Source organism: Neovison vison, chromosome 13 (assembly GCF_020171115.1).
Source record: "Neovison vison isolate M4711 chromosome 13, ASM_NN_V1, whole genome shotgun sequence".
In the NCBI taxonomy this organism is placed as follows: Eukaryota; Metazoa; Chordata; class Mammalia; order Carnivora; family Mustelidae; genus Neogale; species Neogale vison.
Genome location: NC_058103.1, coordinates 146,909,900 through 146,928,247, shown reverse-complemented (window position 1 = coordinate 146,928,247; position 18,348 = coordinate 146,909,900).

Below are 18,348 nucleotides of genomic sequence, written 5' to 3'. Positions count from 1 at the left end.
CAGAGCCGGATGTGGGGCTTGATTCCATGATCCTGAGATCATGACCTGAGCTGAATTCAATAGTCAGTGCTTAACCAACTGAGCCATCCAGGCACCCCTTCTCTTGCTGCTCTTAAATATTTTTCTTTATTTCTACTTTTTGCCATTATTTGTTTATTTTTAAGGAAACGCTACGCCCCATGTGAGCTTGAACTCATGATCCCAAGATCAAGAGTCACGTGCTCTACCAACTGAGCCAGCCAGGCACTCCACTTTTTTTTTTTTTAACCATTTTAATTACTATGTGTCTTCATGTGGTCCTCCTTTGGCTGAATTTTTGGGGCTATCTCTGTACCTCCTGGGTCTGGATATCTGTTTCTTTCCCCAGATCAGGGAAGTTTTCAGTTATTATTTTTTCAAATGAATTTTCTATCCCCATCTCTCTCTTTGTTTTCTGAGATCCTTATAATGGGAATGCTATTATGCTTGCTAGAGTCCCTGAGTTCCCTAAGACTATTCTTAATTTGCATAATTCCTCGGCTCGGTTGCTTTCCATTACTCTGTCTTCCAGATCGTTACTCCATTCTGCTTCATCTAGCCTGCTATTTATTCCATCAAGTGTATTCTTAATTTTATTTATTGCATTCTTGATCTCTGACTGGTTCCTTTTTGTCTCTGTGTTAAGGGTCTCACAGATGTTTTCCATTCTGTTCTCAAGTCCAGTGAGTATCTTTATGATCATTATTTTTAAAAAAATTAAAAAAAAATTATTTATCTTTTAAAGATTTATTTATTTAATTTAGAGAGAGAGAGCGCGCATGCTTAAGCACGAGCAGAGGGAGGAGCAGAGGGAGAGGGAGAACAAATCTTCAAGCAGGCTCCCTGCAGAGCACAGAGCTGGATGTGGGGCTCAATCCCAGGACCCTACGATCATGACCTGAGTTGAAACCAAGAGCCTGCCGCCTAACTGATTGAGCCACCTAGGTGCCCCATGATCATCACTTTAAATTCTCTATCAGGCATATTACTTATATCTGTTTCACTTTGGTCTTATGCTGTGGTTTGTTCTTGGTCTTTCATTTGGGACATATGCTTCTGTCACCTTAATTTGTCTGATTTTCTGCATCTGTTTCTGTGTGTTAGGAACATCCGCTACTTCTCTTGCTCTTTCCAATAATAGCCTTATGATGACAAGTTCCTGTAATGCCCTGCAGTGTAATAGCCCTTGTTCCCAAGGGCCTGGCCCTTCAGGGAGTGTCTCCTGTGTGTGTTACCTGTGTTCTATTATTGAATCTTGGCTTTTTATTCCTTCAGTCCATTTGTCTGCAGAGGTTCTGTTTTCCTGTTTGGACAGCGAAGTGTGCAGTGGTCTGCCTGCAAAACCAGACCTGCCCCCACCACTGCTAGAACCGAGGTCCTCTGTATTCTCACAAGCACCTTCAAACCTTTTGTAGAACTAGACTAGGCAAACTTAAAACTAAGTTTAAAAAGGTAGATATGGAAAGTACAAAGAACTATGAACATTTGAGGGAGGGAGAAATCACATCTGCTTTTGGAGTTTGGGATAAGCACCAGGGAAAGGGTGGCCTTCCAGATGAGTCTTGGAGGTTGAGTCAAATTTTAGGACATGGAGATGTTGAAGGAATGGCATTCTTGGTGGAAGGAACAGAGAATCTGAAGACACAGAGGCAGAAAAGAACTAAGTGTTGTGAGGCACAGGGAGTGGTCCTGTGTGGAATATGTATTCATTCATTCACTTATTCTGAAATATTTATTGAGGACTTAATATGTACCAGATGCTTGCTCCTAGAGTTGGCTCAGTGGCTTGCTTATATGACCAAAGACTTTAGTCCTTTATAGGTTTTCAGTTGTCCATATTCTGTGTATCAACAACATTTCCCTCTGGGGACACAAAGGCTGCAGCTGTCCCTGGCAGCAAATCCTCTTGTGACAACATGCAAGAAGGCAGGCTCCTGTCACCTGTCAGTTGATATTAAGGAGGCTCAGGGGCCACTGCAGACTTCCCTTGGGCCCAAGGCCTTGTTTCCTTGCCCAGCCCCATTTATTGCCTGATCTGTCCCCTGTCTCTGCCAGGCTCCCTCCAATACTCACCGATAAATGGAGCTGGGCAAACTGATTGTCCAGATGGGAAAAGAAGCATTCAACTGCCTCTCTTCTTCCTCAGCCAATATGAAAATTGGTATATAATGGATCTAAGTGCCAGGAGTAAAACTTAAAACCTTTTACAGGGGCGCCTGGTTGGCTCCTGGGTGGCTCGTGGGTTAAGCCTCTGCCTTCGGCTCTGGTCTTGGTCTCAGGGTCCTGGGATCAAGCCCCGCAATGGACTTTCTCCTCATCAGGGAGCCTGTTTCCCCGCCTCTCTCTCTGCCTGCCTCTCTGCCTACTTGTGATCTCTCTCTGTCAAATAAATGAATAAAATCTTAAAATAACAAACTTTTACAAAGTCATATAGAAATATCTTTCTAGTTTTAGAGTAGGGCAAGATTCCCTAATCCAGATGCGGAAAGTGTTCTATTAAAGATTCATGCATTTTTTAAAAAAAGATTTTGTTTATTTATTTGTCAGAGAGAGAGAGAGCGAGCACCCAAGCAGGGGCAGGGGGTAGAGGGAGAAGCAGACTCCCACTGAGCAGGGGGTGTGAGGCAGGCCCCATCCCAGGACCCTGAGATCATGACCTGAGCCGAAGGCAGCTGCTTAACCGACTCAGCCACCCACGTGTCCCCATGAGTCCATTTTCTCATATTCTCATCAACTAGGAGCTTTATGAGTTTTTGAATCCTTTCTAAAAAATCTTATTTCCCTGATGTTTTAATTTGCATTTCTCTGATTACGACTGAGATGGAATATTATGATATTTTCAGAGTTTAAAAAATTTTTTTTTTAAAGATTTTATTTATTTATTTGAGAGAGAGAGACAGTGAGAGAGAGCATGAGCGAGGAGAAGGTCAGAGAGCGAAGCAGACTCCCCATGGAGCCGGGAGCCCGATGTGGGACTCGATCCCGGGACTCCAGGATCACGCCCTGAGCCGAAGGCAGTCGTCCAACCAACTGAGCCACCCAGGCGTCCCCAGAGTTTAAAAAATTAAGTAGTTTTTAATTGAAAAAGTAATTCATGTACATGGTATAAGTATCAAACAGCATAAAACCGTACCCTATGAAACATAAGTCTCCTTCCCGTCCTGGAGCTCCAGGCCTCCCGAGGCAGCTGCCGGAATCAGGTTCTTCTTTCTCCTTTCAGAAATGTGTACATAAACAAGCACTCATGCAAGAAAAAAAAATGCATCTATGTATGTTTACGTCCTCTTGTATATAGCAAGAGCATGTTTTTAGAGGAAAATACAGATCCCCAGCTCTGCCTACGGCTCAGACCCCCTCTGGGGTGCCCTCCCCGCCAGTCACCATACTCCGATGGGACTGGCCATCTCTGCGGCCCTCACTCTGAGCTCTTTTCTGCCTCGGGCTCTTTTTTCTTGTACCCTGCTGCCTCAACTCCGAGGATGCCTTTGGAGAAGTCTCCCTGACCACGTGTTCTAAAGCAGCCGGCTGCCCCCAGTCTGTGGCAGTCACATCTCTGTGCACAGTTCCCACCGCAGCATTTACAACTCTCCGAAACGAGCTCATTTCTGGATCTCCTACTTGTCCCTTGCGCCTCTCCTCTGGCAGAATGTAAGCTTGGATCTGAGCCATTCCATGCTTCTCCATTTCTGCAGTGCCGAGGACAGACTGTGGCATAAAGCAAGTCCTCGACTAGTATCTGTTGCATGACTGATGCTTGGACACACTGTGCTGGATTTTGCTGCTTTGACGTCCCAGTGAGTGAAATAGTTCGGTATCGTGTGTGCACACATATGAATGTTGTGTGTATGTGTATGTTCCATTCATTTTACTGCTTCGTAAATAACTCATAATTCATTGAGCCTGCTCACCAGGGATGGACAATTAGCTCGTTTGTAGTATTTTGGTATTTCAAAACATGCTCACATATATGTTAATCCACACACATAGGAATATGTTCCTGGAACTAGAATTGCTGGATAAAGGGGTATGTGTGTTTATGGGTTTTTATATTTGGTTGAGGTGTAATCGACATATACGATTATTTTGGTTTCAGGTGTACAGTGTAATGATTTGTGGATACTGGGGAAGATCACCACAGTAAGTCTAGTTAACATCCTCCACCACCCACAGTTACAAACTTTTCTTTCTCGGGATGAGAACTTTTAAGATCTGTGTCTGTGCTTTTAATAGATCAAATGCCCTTTCAGAAAAGTCACACCAACTCACACACATATTTCCCCCAAAGACGTATGTGTCTGTTTACCCATGTTGTAACCGAATTCGTATTACCAAATGTTCTGATTTTCCTCAACTAGGGGAAAATATGGACACAAGCAAAAATCAGCTTTCACAGAAAATATAAATGGCTCATAAAACATGTTTAAAAAGCGCTCAACCCTACTCAAGCGGTTTTATCACATGACTTTCATGATGAATGAGGAGGAGCACCTTTCGCCATGTTTACGAGGCAATTATAAATGTAGAGTCATGCTCCCCCACCTTGTTTTTATGCCATTGGAACGTTAGTGCAGAACTCCTAATTACACGCAATTACAACCCATGCCCCCCTTTTTTTGTGTGACCGAGATTTTAGGTTTTGTTTTGAAAAGCTGTACCACTCTGAAGTTATTAAGCTTTTTTTTTTTTTTTTTTTTTTTGGCGTGGTTTTTTTTCCTAGTTTTTTTTTTTTCCTTTTACAGTACTTTAGATTTTTCACTTTTAATTAATTGGGATTCAGTGGTCCTAATATCACTTGCTGAGCTGTCCACCTCTTCCCTACTGGTTTGCAATGGTGCCTTTATCGTATACTGGTCTTCTGTTTGTCTACCACACCCTCCTTATGGGGATGTCAAGTCACATATGAATGTGTGAAGCCACCTTCTTAGAGATTTTATTTTGGGGAAGCCTAGGAATCTTGAAGCATAACGCTATGACGAGGGAAAAGAAGTAAGCACCTTTGAGAGCAGCAAGAAGGAGTATGTTCCAAAACTAGAGCTCTCAGTGGGGGGCACTCCTGGCCCTCTACCTCAGGGGTATGGGACAGGTGGCAGGGCCCGAGGGTGTTAGAGCTCGGGAAGTGGCTCAAGGGGAAATTTACAGCCTTATAAACTGAGATTTCTAAACCAGATAGAAGGAAAACAAATGGATTTAGCGTTCAGTTCAGGACATTTTTATTTTTTTTTAAGATTTTATTTGTTTATTTAACAGACAGAGATCACAAGTAGGCAGAGAGGCAGGCAGAGAGAGAGAGAGGGAAGCAGGCTCCCTGCTGAGCAGAGAGCCCAATGCGGGACTCGATCCCAGGACCCTGGGATCATGACCTGAGTCGAAGGCAGCGGCTTAACCCACTGAGCCACCCAGGCGCCCAGTTCAGGACATTTTTAAAGGAATAACAAAATAAATGTAAGGAAAGCAAAAGATAGGAAATCGTGCAGCTGAGAGGAGAGAGAATAAATTCAATAGCAGAGAAATGCCAGAACTGATAAATAGGGTTGGCTTTTGAAGAGAAAAAATTAAAAACTGCTAAACAACAACGAAGAAAACCAGGTAAAGCACAGTCATGGCAAAATGCTGATCAGAGATACTGACAACTTGTGTCTATTTCATCTGTTCTAGGCTGAAAGAAGTAAATTAGTCTCTCACCTCTATTGTATTTTTTAAAATTTTCATTGAAATTCCAGTTAGTTAACATACAGGGTAATATTAATTTCAGGTGTACAATACGGTGATTCAATACGTCCAATACCAGGAGCACATCGCAGGCGCACGCCTTAGTCCGAATCACCTGTTTCCCGCATCCCTCACCCACTTCCCTTCTGGTAGCCAGCACTTTGGTTTTTGTAGTTTAGGGTCTGTTTCTTGGATCATTTCTCTCTTTCTCTCTTTTATTTTTCCTTTGCTCATTTGTTTTGTTTCTTGAATTCTGTACATGAGTGAAATCGTATGCTATTTGTCTTTCTCTGGCTGACTTATTTCACTGAGCATGATACTCTCTAGCTCTGTCTATCTCATTGCAGATGGCAGGATTTTGTTCTTTCTTATGGTTGAATAATATTCCATTGTACATATACACTACCTCCTCTTTATCCATTCAACGGTCAACGGACATTTGGGCTGTTTCTTTAATTTGGCTATTGTAGATAACGCTGCTATAAACATTGCTGTGCATGTATCCCTTTGAATTAGTGCTTTTGTACTCTTTGGGGACACCCAATAGCATGATTGCTGGATCATAGGGTAGTTCTATTTTTAACTTTTTGAGGAACCTCTATATAATTTTCCAGAGTGGCTGAACCGGTTTGCATTCCCACCAACAGTGCGCAAGTGTTCCCCTTTCTCCACATCCTTGCCAGCACCTGGTACTTCCTGTGTTGTTGACGTTAGCTATTCTGACAGGTGTAAGATGATTTTGTGGTTTTGATTTGCATTTCCCTGAGGATGAGCGATGTTGAGCATCTTTTCATGTGTCTGTTAGCCATCTCGTATGTCTTATTTAGAAAAATATCTATTCATGTCTTCTGCCCATTTTTTAATTAGGGTATTTGTTTTTTGGGTGTTGATTTGTATAAACACTTTATGTATTTTGGATACTAGCCCTTCATTAGTTATGTCATTTGCAAAGATCTTCTCTCATTCAGGAAGTTGTCTTTTAGTTTTGTTGGTTGTTTCCTTCACAGTGCAGAAACATCTTATTTTTGCTGAAGTCCCTATAGTTTTTAATTGTTTCTTTAGGTGTTATTTTTAAGTAATCTCTACACCCAGTGTGGGGTTTCAACTTACAACCCTGAGATGAAGAGTCCAGTGCTCTACTGACTAAGCCAGCTAGGCACCCTGGGTTTGTCTTTGCTTCTGTTTCCTTTGCTTCAGGAGATACAGCTAGAAAGAATTTGTTTGGCTGATGTCAAAGAAGCTATTGCATGCACTCTCTTCTAGGATGTTTATGGTTTTGGGTCTCAGGTCCAGGTCTTTAATCCATTTTGAGTTTATTTCTGTGTATGGTGTAAGAAAGTGGTCCAGTTTCATTCTTTGTCTGGAGCTGTCTAGTTTTCCCAGCACCATTTGTTGAAGAGACTTGTCTGTCTCCCATTGCATATTCTTCCCTGTTTTGTCAAAGATTAATTGACCATATCATTGTGGGTTCATTTCTGGGTTTTCTCTTCTGTTCCGTTGATCTCTGTACCTATGTTTGTGTCTGTGCCATACTGTTCTGATCAGTACAGCTTTGTAGTATGACTTGAAGTCCAGAATTGTGATGCCTCCAGCTTTGCTTTTCTTTTTCAAGGTGGCTTTGGCTATTAAGGTTCTTTTGTGATTCCGTATACATTTTAGGATAGTTTGTTCAAGGTCTGTGAAAAAGGCTGTTTGTATTATGATAAGGATTTCCTTGTATATGTAGATTGCTTCGGGTGGTATAGACATATTAACAACATTTGTTCTTCCAGTCCATGGGCATAGAATGCCTTTCTAGTTCTCTGTGTCATCGTCAGTTTCTTTCATCAGTGTTTTATAGTTTTCAGCATACAGGTCTTTCACCTCTTGGGTTAGGTTTATTCCTAGGAATCTTACTATTTTTAGTGCAATTGTAAAAGGGATTGATTCCTTAATTTCTGTTTCTGCTGCTTCATTATGGGTGTATGGAAATGCGACAGATTTCTGTACATTGATTTTGGATCCTGCAACTTTACTGAGTCTGTTGAGCAGGTTTACTAGCAGGTTTTTGATGGAGTCTTTCGGGTTTTCTATATGTAATATCGTGTCATCTGCAAATAGTGAAATTTGATTTCTTCCTTGCTGATTTGGATGACTTTTATTTCTTTATTAAAATTTATTTTGGGGGACGCCTGGGTGGCTCAGTTGGTTAAGCGGCTGCCTTCAGCTCAGGTCATGGTCCCAGCGTCCTGGGATTGAGTCCCACATTGGGCACCTTGCTTGGCGGGGAGCCTGCTTCTCCCTCTGCCTCTGCCTGCCAGTCTATCTCCCTGTGCTCGCTCGCACGTGCTCTCTCTCTCTGACAAATAAATAAAATCTTTTAAAAAAGTAAAATTTATTTTTGTTTTTATTTGTTTTTTTTTCTTTAAGATTTTACTTATTTATTTGTCAGAGAGAGAGAGCACAAGCAGAGGGAGTGGGGCAGAAGGAGAAGCAGGCTCCTCACTGAGTAAGACCCCCTCCCCCCAATCTGGGAATCGATCCCAGGACCCTGGGATCATGAGCTGAAGGCAGATGCTTAACCCACTGAGCCACCCAGGTGTCCCTGGATGGCTTTTTTTGTTGTTGTCTGGTCGCTGTGGCTATGAATTCCAGAACTATGTTGAATGATGGTGGTGAATAGTGGACATCCCTGTCTTACTCCTGACCTTAGAGGAAAAACTCTCAGTTTTTCCTCATTTACGATGATATAAGCTATATTTCATACATGCCCTTTATTAAGTTGAGGTATGTTTCCTCTAAACCTACTTTGTTGGTTTTTTTTTTTATTTTTATTTTTATCATGAATGGATGTTGTACTTTGTCAGAAGCTTTTTCTGAATCTACTGAAATGATCATATGGTTTCTACCCTTTCCCTTATTGATGTGATGTATCATGTGGATTGATTTGCAAATATCGAACCACCCTGGCAACCTAGGAATAAATCCCACTTGATTATAGTAAATGATTTTTTAAATGTACTGTGGGATTCGGTTTCCTGGTATTTTGTTGAAGATTCGTGCATCTATATTTGTAAGAGATATTGGCTTGTGGTTCTCTTTTTTTGTGGTGTCTTTATTTGGTTTGGGTATCAGGGTAATGCTGGTCTCATAGAACAAATTTAGAAGTTTTCCTTCCTCCTGTATTTTTTGAAGCAGTTTGAGAAGAATAGTACTAACTCTTCTTTAAATGGTTAGAATTCGCCTGTGAGGCCATCTGGTCCTGGATTTCTGTTTGTTGGGAGTTTTTTTTGATTACCGACTCAATTTCTCTATTGGTTATCAATCTGTTTAAATTTTCTATTTCTCCCTGTTTCATTTTTGATAATTTAAGTGTTTCTAGGAATTTACCCATTTCTTCTAGGTTGTCCAGTATGTTGGCATACAGGTTTTCATAATATTCTCTTATAATGGTTTGTATTTCTGTGGTGTTGTTTGCTATTTCTTCTCTCTCATTTGTGATTTTATTTGTTTGGAATCTTTCTTTTTGCTTTCTGATAAGTCTGGTTAGAGGTTTATCTATTTTATTAATTTTTTCAAAGAACATACTCTTGGTTTCATTGATCTGTTCTTTTTTTTTTTAGTTTCTATATGGTTTATTTCTGCTCTCATCTTTATTATCTCCTTCCTTCCGCTGGTTTTAGGCTTTGTTTGTTGTTCTTTTTCTAGCTCCTTTAGGTATAAGGTTATATTGGTTATTTGAGATTTTTCTTGCTTCTTGAGGCCGGACTGTATTGCTGTGAACTTTCCTCTTAGAACTGTTTTTGCTGCGTCCCAAAGGTTTTAGATCATTGTGTTTTCATTTTCATTTGTTTCCCCGTATTTTTAAATTGCTTCTTTTGTTTCCTGATTGACACATTCATTGTTTAGTAGCAGTTATTTAATTTCCATGTATTTGTGGTCTTTCCAGATTGTTTCCTTGTGATAGAATTCTAGTTTCATAGTGTTGTCAGAAAAAGCGCATAGTATGACTTTGATCTTCTTGAATCTGTCACGGCCTGTTTTGTGACCTAATAAGTGATCTGTTCTGGAGAAGGTGCATCTACCCTTGAAAAGAATGTGTATTCTGCTCTTTTAGGATGGAGTGTTCTGAATATATCTGTTAAATCCATCTAGTCCACTGTGTCCTTCAAAGCCCCTGTTTCCTTGTTGCTTTTCTGTTTAGATAATCTGTCCATTGATGTAAATGGGGTGTTAACATCCCTTACTATTATTGTATGATTATCCAGTTCTTATTTGTTAGTTATTAATTGTTTTATGTATTTGGATGTTTCCGTGTTGGGTGCATAAATATTGACAATTGTTATACCTCCCTGTTGAATTGTCCTTATTATTATTATTATTATTGTTTTAAAAGATTTTATTTATTTGACACAGAGAGAGAGATCACAAGTAGGCAGAGAGACAGGCAGAGAGAGAAAGGGAGAAAGCAGTTTCCCTGCTGAGCAGAGAGCCTGATGCGGAGGCTCGATCCCAGGACCCTGAGATCATGACCTGAGCCAAAGGTAGAGGCTTAACCCACCAAGCCACCCAGGTGCCCTGTCCTCTTTATTGTTATACAGTGTCCTTCTTTGCCTCTTGTTACAGTCTTTGTTTTATTTTATTTATTTGTTAAAGATTTTATTTATTTATCTGACACAGAGAGAAAAATCACAAGTAGGCAGAGAGAGAGGGGGAAGCAGGCTCCCCACCCAGGACCCTGAGACCATGACCCCAGCCGAAGGCAGAGGCCTAACCCTCTGAGTCACCCAGGTGCCCCACAGTCTTCGTTTTAAAGTCCAGTTTGTCCCTTATAAGTATTGCTACTCCAGCTTTCTTTTCACATCCCTTTGGATGATAAATATTCTCTATCCCCTCACTTTCTTTTTTTTTTTTTTAAGACTTTATTTATTTATTTGACAGACAGAGATCACAAGTAGGCAGAGTCAGGCAGAGAGAGAGGGGGAAGCAGGCTCCCCGCCCAGCAGAGAGCCTGATGCAGGACTCGATCCCAGGACCCTGAGATCATGACCTGAGCAGAAGGCAGAGAGGCTTAAACCACTGAGCCACCCAGGCACCCCTATCCCCTCACTTTCAATCTGCAGGTGTCTTTAGTCTGAAATGAGTCTCTTGCAGGCAACATACAGATGGGCCTTGTTTTAGTCCATTTACATTCAAAGTAATTATTTGTAGATATGTCTTTATTGCCATTTTGTTACTTGTTTCATGGTTGTTTCTGGAGACTTTCTCTGATCCTTTTTTATCTTTCTCTCTTGCATGGTTTGCTGATTTTCTTTAGTGATATATTTGGATTTTTTTGTCTTTATTCTTTGCATGTTTATTAGTGGTTTTACCACTAGGTTTGTATATAACCTCTTCTGCATATAGCAATCTTTTTTTTTTAAGATTTTATTTTTTTGCTTGACAGACAGAGATCACAAGTAGGCAGAGAGGCAGGTAGAGAGACAGAGGGGGAAGCAGGTGCACCACTGAGCAGAGAGCCTGATGTGGGGCTCCATCCCAGGACCCTGGGACCATGACCTGAGCCGAAGGCAGAGAGGCTTAACCCACTGAGCCACCCAGGCACCCCTATATTTTCTATCCTTTTTAAAAATATGAGTTCCCTGAATGATTTTCTTACAGAAACACTTATTTTTATTGATTTTGTGTCTCCTACATTTATACTGTCACTTTTGGTCTCTACTTTCCACTCAAAGAGTCCCTTTTAATATTTCTTGCAGGCCTGGTTTTGTGGTCATGCACTCCTTTAGTTTTTGTTCATCTGGGAAACTCTTTATCTCTCCCTCTGTTCTGAATGATAGCTTTGCTGGATTGTGTATTCTTGCCTGCACATTTCCCCCTTTCAGCACTTTGAATATATCATGCCACTCTCTCCCAGCCTGCAAAGTTTCTGTTGAAACTATCTCCTACCCTTATGGGTTTTCCCTCGTAAGTTAATAACTTCTTTTGTCTTGCTACTTTTAGGATTTTTTTTATCACCATATTTTACCAATTTATTTACAAATGTCTTGGTGATGGCCTGTTTTTGTGGATTTTGATGGGAGCTCTCTGTGCCTCCTGGATCTGGATGTCTGTTTTCTTCTCCAGATTAGGGAAGTTTTTGGCTATTATTTCTTCAAATAAATTTTCTGCCCCCTTTTCTCTTCTACTTCTGGGATTCTTATAATATGAAGGTTATTAAATTTGATGGGGTCAGTGAGTTCCCCAAGTCTATTCTTTTTTTGCATAATTCTCCTTTCTCTCTTTTTTTCAGCTTCATTGCTTTGCTTACTTTTGTCTTCTAGGTCATTAATTCATTTCTCTACTTCTTCCAGCCTGCTGTTCATTGCATCAAGCATGTTTCGAATCTTGCTTATTGCACTCTTCATCTCTGATTGATTCTTTTTTAAACTCTTTTATTTATGGGGTAAGGGTCTCACTGATGTCTTCCATTCTTTTCTCAAGTCCAGTGAGTGTCTTTATTTTTTTTTAAAGATTTTATTTATTTATTTGACAGAGGGAAATCACAAGTAGGCAGAGAGGCAGGCAGAGAGAGAGAGGGAAGCAGGCTCCCTGCTGAGCAGAGAGCCCGATGCGGGACTCGATCCCAGGACCCTGAGATCATGACCTGAGCCGAAGGCAGTGGCTTAACCCACTGAGCCACCCAGGCGCCCCCAGTGAGTATCTTTATGATCACACCTGACATGAACGTATGTTTCACTTAGATCTCTGGCTGTGTACTTATCTTGTTCTTTCATTTGGGATCAATTCCTCTGTCTTCTCATTCTCTTGTATTTCTAATACACTCATACACTTTTTTGGTACACTTTTTAATAAACTTTTTTTTTAGAATGGGGAGGGGCAGAGGGAGAAGGAAAGAGAGAATCTTATGCAGGCTTCATGCCTAGTGCAGAACCTAACACAGGGCTGGATCTCACAACTCTGACATTATGAACTGAGCTGAAATCAAGAGTTGGACACTTAACCAACTGAGCCACCTGGGTGCCCTACAGACATGTCTATTTTAAAATAAATAGACACCTTTCCCCACTAAAAATTCCCAAGCCTGTGATGTATTTAAACCTAAGGAGGGAGTTGCAGAAGACAGAAAATGAAAGGAGAGATGTCATAGAAAATAGTCTAAATGATTGGCTCAGAAATAGTTCTGTTTTGGTGTCCAGCCAGTATGCTAACATACAAGGGAACGAGAAACATCCTCTCATTCTTGCATGAAGCAAGGTGTGGCTGCAAAGAACACAGGGCTACACCAGCTTCTCAAGAACTGCATTACCCCCACGGAGTCCAGAAGGGGCAGACATAACTGGAAAAGGCAGCAGTGGTTGGTAGGTCAGGGTGGGGGAGGGAAGAAGGGTACCAAATGGTGGCTTGACATCAGAGGCAATGATAAAGTGCCTTCCAGATTCTTTACACACAGAAGGGTCCTCAACAAGAGACATAGAATCAGGCACATTGATCAGGAAAGGATGTCTGGGATGGTCGCTATGTGATTATTGAGGATGGGATTCCTAGAAATAATTAAGAGATGGCCACAGGGACAATGTGGGATGTGAGGACAGAGGTCAATAAAATATGAGTCTGTGATGTTATTACGAGCCATTTCAAACCCCACATGCATATCCTTAGGAAGTATGGATTACCATAATATTCAGAAAATAAACACATTTAACTGTAAAAACATACAGAGATCAAATAAAATGACATTTCCCCTCCATTCACTGTTTCCCCTCTCATTCCAGCTCTGTTCCCTGCCACTCTCATCCCCTAGCACCCACTTTTATGCATTTAACTATGTGTCCTTGGTTGGATGTGCATCACCGAGTGACACGCAGTGTTATGGTCTGAATTGTATCTCCACCAAAGTTCCTGTATAGACGTTCTAACCCCCAGAACCTCAGAATGAAGTCTTTAACAAGATAATTAAGTTAAAATGAGGTCTTTAGAATTGCCCCTAATCCAATATGACTGGTGTGCTTTCAAGAAGAGGATATTTGTATGGACTTTGGGGAGGGTTTGTACTATGGTGAGTGCTGTGAAGTGTGTAAGCCTGACGACTCACAGACCTGTACCCCTGGGGCAAATAATACATTATATGTATTATATATAAAAAAATTTAAAAAGAAGAGGAAATTTGGACACAGACATGTATATGCACAGAGAAAAGACGACACGAGATACACGGGGAAGATGGCCATCTACAAGCTAAGGACAGAGGCCTTGGTAGGGACCAACCCTGCAGACACCTTGATCTCAGACGTCTAGCCTCTAGAATTGTGAGGGGTTACATGGCTGCTGTCTAAGCTACCAGTGTATTGGACTTGGTTACGGCAGCCTAGTAAACTAAGATACCCAGTGTTGGTGTATGCATGTGTTTGTTTTCTAATTTACATATATCATCTTAGAAATCTGTTTCTTTTTCTTCCCCTTAGTGCAATTTCTAAAAATGTTTTCTTTTTGCTTATCACATTTTCCACAGTGCATGTGTACATTGATTTTTTTTATTGTGGTAAAATATATTTAACATAAAATTTACCATCTTCTCCATTTTTATTTTATTTTTTTAAAGATTTTATTTATTTATTTGACAGAGAGAGATCACAAGCAGGCAGAGAAGCAGGCAGAGAGAGAGAGGAGGAAGCAGGCTTCCTGCTGAGCAGAGAGCCCGATGCGGGACTCGATCCCAGGACCCTGAGATCATGACCTGAGCCGAAGGCAGTGGCTTAACCCACTGAGCCACCCAGGCGCCCCTCTTCTCCATTTTTAAATGTACACTTCTGGGTTATTAAGTGCAGTCACATTCCTGTGATGTTTCCCTCTCCAGAAGTGTTTTATTCTCCCAAACTGAAGCTCTACACCCATTAAACAACAATTCCGCATTCTTCCCTTCCCCCAGCCCATGGCAACCACCATTCTATTTTCTGTTTCTGTGACTTTGAGACCTCTAGGTATCTCCTATTGATGGAATCACACAATGTTGTCCTTTTGTGTCTGGTTTATTTCACTGAGCATAAGGTCTTCAAGGTTCATTCATGTTGTGATATGTGTCAGCATTTCCTTCCTTTTTTTTTTAAAGAGAGAGAGAGGGTTCTACAGAGAGAGGGCAGGAAGGGGAGATAGACTCTCAAGAAGGCTTGAAGCCCAGTGCAGAGCCCGACACTGACCTCGATCTCACAACCCTGAGATCATGGCCTGAGCTGAAATCAAGAACTGGATGCTTAACCAACTGAGCCACCCAGGTGCCCCGCATTTCCTTCCTTTTTCAAGGCTGAATAATATTCTGTTTTATGTCTATGCCACATTTTTTTAGTCCATTCATCCACTGATGGACATTTCATTTGTTTTCACATTTTAGCTGTTGTGAATAAAGCTTCTGTGAACGTGGGTAGGGAAGTAAATGTTTGAGTCCCTGCTCTCGGTTCTCTTGGGCGTACACCTAGAGGTAGAATTGCCAGACCATATGGTAATTCTATGTTTAATTTTTTGAGGACCCTCCATACTGCTTTCCACAGTGGCTGCACCATTTTACATCCCCACCAACAGTGCACAAATGTTCCGATTTCTCTACATTCTCGCCAACATTTGTTATTTTTGTTTTTGTGTTTGTATAATAATAAGATTAACGGGTGCGAATTTGGATCTCATTGTGATCTTTTTTGATTCTTATTTCATCCTGTAATGTTTTATTTTTGAATTCCAATCCTGCTTTATTTGTCTAAGCTACCAGTGTATTGGACTTGGTTACGGCAGTAACGATATTATCATCATTCTGTTACCTTGTGGACTGTAATTTCCAGCACTATAAAACCCTATTTTTAAAAACCTGAGTTTATGCAGTTTGTGTTAAGTTCAGCCTTGTCTGCTGTTCACGAGTATGACTCTGCCATTTTGTTTTGCATATTTCTCCTCTTTGCCAAGCCTTTTTATATTTATCTTTGGGGGTCACTTTGTTTTAGAAAATTCTTGTATATGATTCTCTTCTATTGGGTTCTTCAAAAAGCACAGCCTGAGACCAACTCTCCCTTGCCACTCCTTTATTAAGAAATGCAATCCCAGGAAAGCCAGAGGAAGGGAACATCCCTGAAGGGCAGGGAAGTAAGACGGGCAAGTGTAAGTGTGCCCTAAGCAGTGGGTCACCACTTGGACAGAAGAGGGAGTGCACGTCTGATCTCATGGGATCATCTTCCAAGAGGCCATATGCCTTTTCAGCTGTTTCTCATCACAGTCTGTACAAGGAGAGAAAGGAGGCAGAATTTACCTGGCAGCTTTCATTCCCCCACATTCTCAAATGTTCTCTCCACAGGTGTTAACTCCCCTGCACTTCAGGGTCGTGCAAGGTTGGTGCCTAGAGGGCTCAGGTGTCTCCTGCTTTGGCATCAATGTGGATGCCTCAGGGCGAGAGCAGGAGACAGCACAGGGGAGGGCTCAAGGCACCGCTGGGCTGTCCCCGAAGGAAGTGAGCTGATGCATGGAAGTTCCATCATCTCAGCGACAGCTGGAACGGAGCGAGCAGCTCTGTCACCCTGACAATCTGCTAGAGAGCCTGACTTTGAGCAGTTTGCCCTGGAGCTGCAGGAGACAAGAGTCTCCTTAAAGGCTACCGTACAGCTCCCCGGGGTACCTACAGATTCTGACGTCTGCTGTGGGCTACCCCGAACCTCTCATCTTCTTTCCAGCAGGGTTTCCATTGTTGCTCATACAAAGCTGGCCCATTCCATCTTTCTCATAATTCTCTTTGCCCCCAGACCATCCCATGCCATAGACATTCCATCTCCCAGCTGAATGTCACCTCCTACCCACACTTCGCCCCGTTGAACCACAGAAGAAAACCCCAGGAAATTTGATGCCTCTTTGTGCTGACGGTGACTGCCACCCACTTTCCATAACAAGCATCCTTGTTGCCAACAGACCTATAGGCAATTCAATGTCATAATCCTACACCCAGAGTCTTCTCCTAAGGGCCACCCTTGGGACCAATGGTCTTTGGAGGCAAGTGTTGAGATGTGGCCTCAAGGCGAGGCGCGGAGGATTGTTGCTGTGTGAAGTGTGTTGGTACCCAAGCAGGGCGGGTCATAACCGAGAGGCCAGGACAGGACGGGTCAAAGGCCCTCGAGGTGTGTAAGGACCAGAGGCTCTGATGTGGTATGAAGAGATGTCTGATACAAAGGCACACCATAGATTTTCTTTCCCAACAAGGCTTGTCCTATTTGCATTTATTGATGTAATGTGATGGATAGGTTTAGTTCTCCTTCTGGCATCTTATTTTATATTACGCTGTCTCTCTTCGCTGCTTCTTTTGTTTTGCATCTTTTGCTCTGCGGTGTGTATGTGTTTTCTTCAGGTGATTTCACTGCATCACTCTCTTTCTTCCAGAACCAGCAGACTTTGTCAAGAAAAGATGTGTCAGATATGCTAAGATGTGTTGTGATGCATAAAGCCTGAGACCACACACGTGGGCGCTTCTCGCCGGTTTTACTGTTGTCTATTTCTGCCGCACAGAAATCCTGGTGAATTCCATTTTGCCCCATGCACACCAAATAGAACAAAAGGGTCGTGGGTTTATAACGACATGGGCAGCTTTAGCGAGAACATTCCTGAGAAAACTTCCATCTTGACTAGGGTTAATAAGACCCAGTCCTCTGCTTATGGTTTCCCCTGTCTGGTGAGTGGGAGGAGCTTCTGTGCACCAGCTTCTCATTCTTCATGTTCTACAGTTTGTTCCTTCTCCTCTCCCCACGTGGGCTCAGCGCGAGGTGCTGCGGCACACATTTCTGCTGCGATGGGACCCCTTGTTCTGCCCCTTCGAGCCCTCCCCTGGGTGAGTCGGCCCAGAGGCTGTTGGGGCCCTCCTGTACCAGGACGGCTTGCAAAAACCGAATGATAGCGGGAAAGACTGCAGACCCCATAAATCTATCCCACAAAACCCAAACTAAACATATCTCATGTCACCCGTTCTCTCATTCCAGTCCTTTCCAATATCATCTGACATGAGGCGAGGGAAAATTCAGGCCAAAAAAAAAAGATATTGGTCTTGAGGCAGCTCAGTTGGTGAAGCATCTGCTTTCAGCAAAGGTCGTGATCCTGGGGTCCTGGGATCGAGTCCCGCTTCTCCCTCCACCCACCCCCGCCCCGACTTGTGCGTGCACACACACACACACAATCTCTCTCTCAAATAAATAAATAAAATCTTAAAGAAAAAAAGATATTGGTCTTAACTGACTGTACCCAAAACTGCCCTGTGAAAAATCTGCAAAAGCATATGCCCCTATGAAACATGATTTGGGGTCCTCAACCCTGTCCTTCAAAGGGGCTGTTGAACTGAGGGGCCCAAAGCTTAAGCTGTCTCCATGTTGTACCTCATGGTTTATAATTTAATGTAGAAACATCAATCACCTACAAATAGGTGTAAGGAAGTCCAACATAGTTCTGGTCTTTTCCCCATGATGACTGGTGTTCTTTAGGAAATACCAAAACCTTTAAAAAAATGTCTTCTTGTTTTTTTAGCTTCCTGTCTTGCTGGTGCCTGGTCTACCAGTTGTACTAATGGGGTACTGATGGAGCCCAGAAAGCAAGAGATTACTCTTTCCAAGAAAGGATTTACAGCAGCTC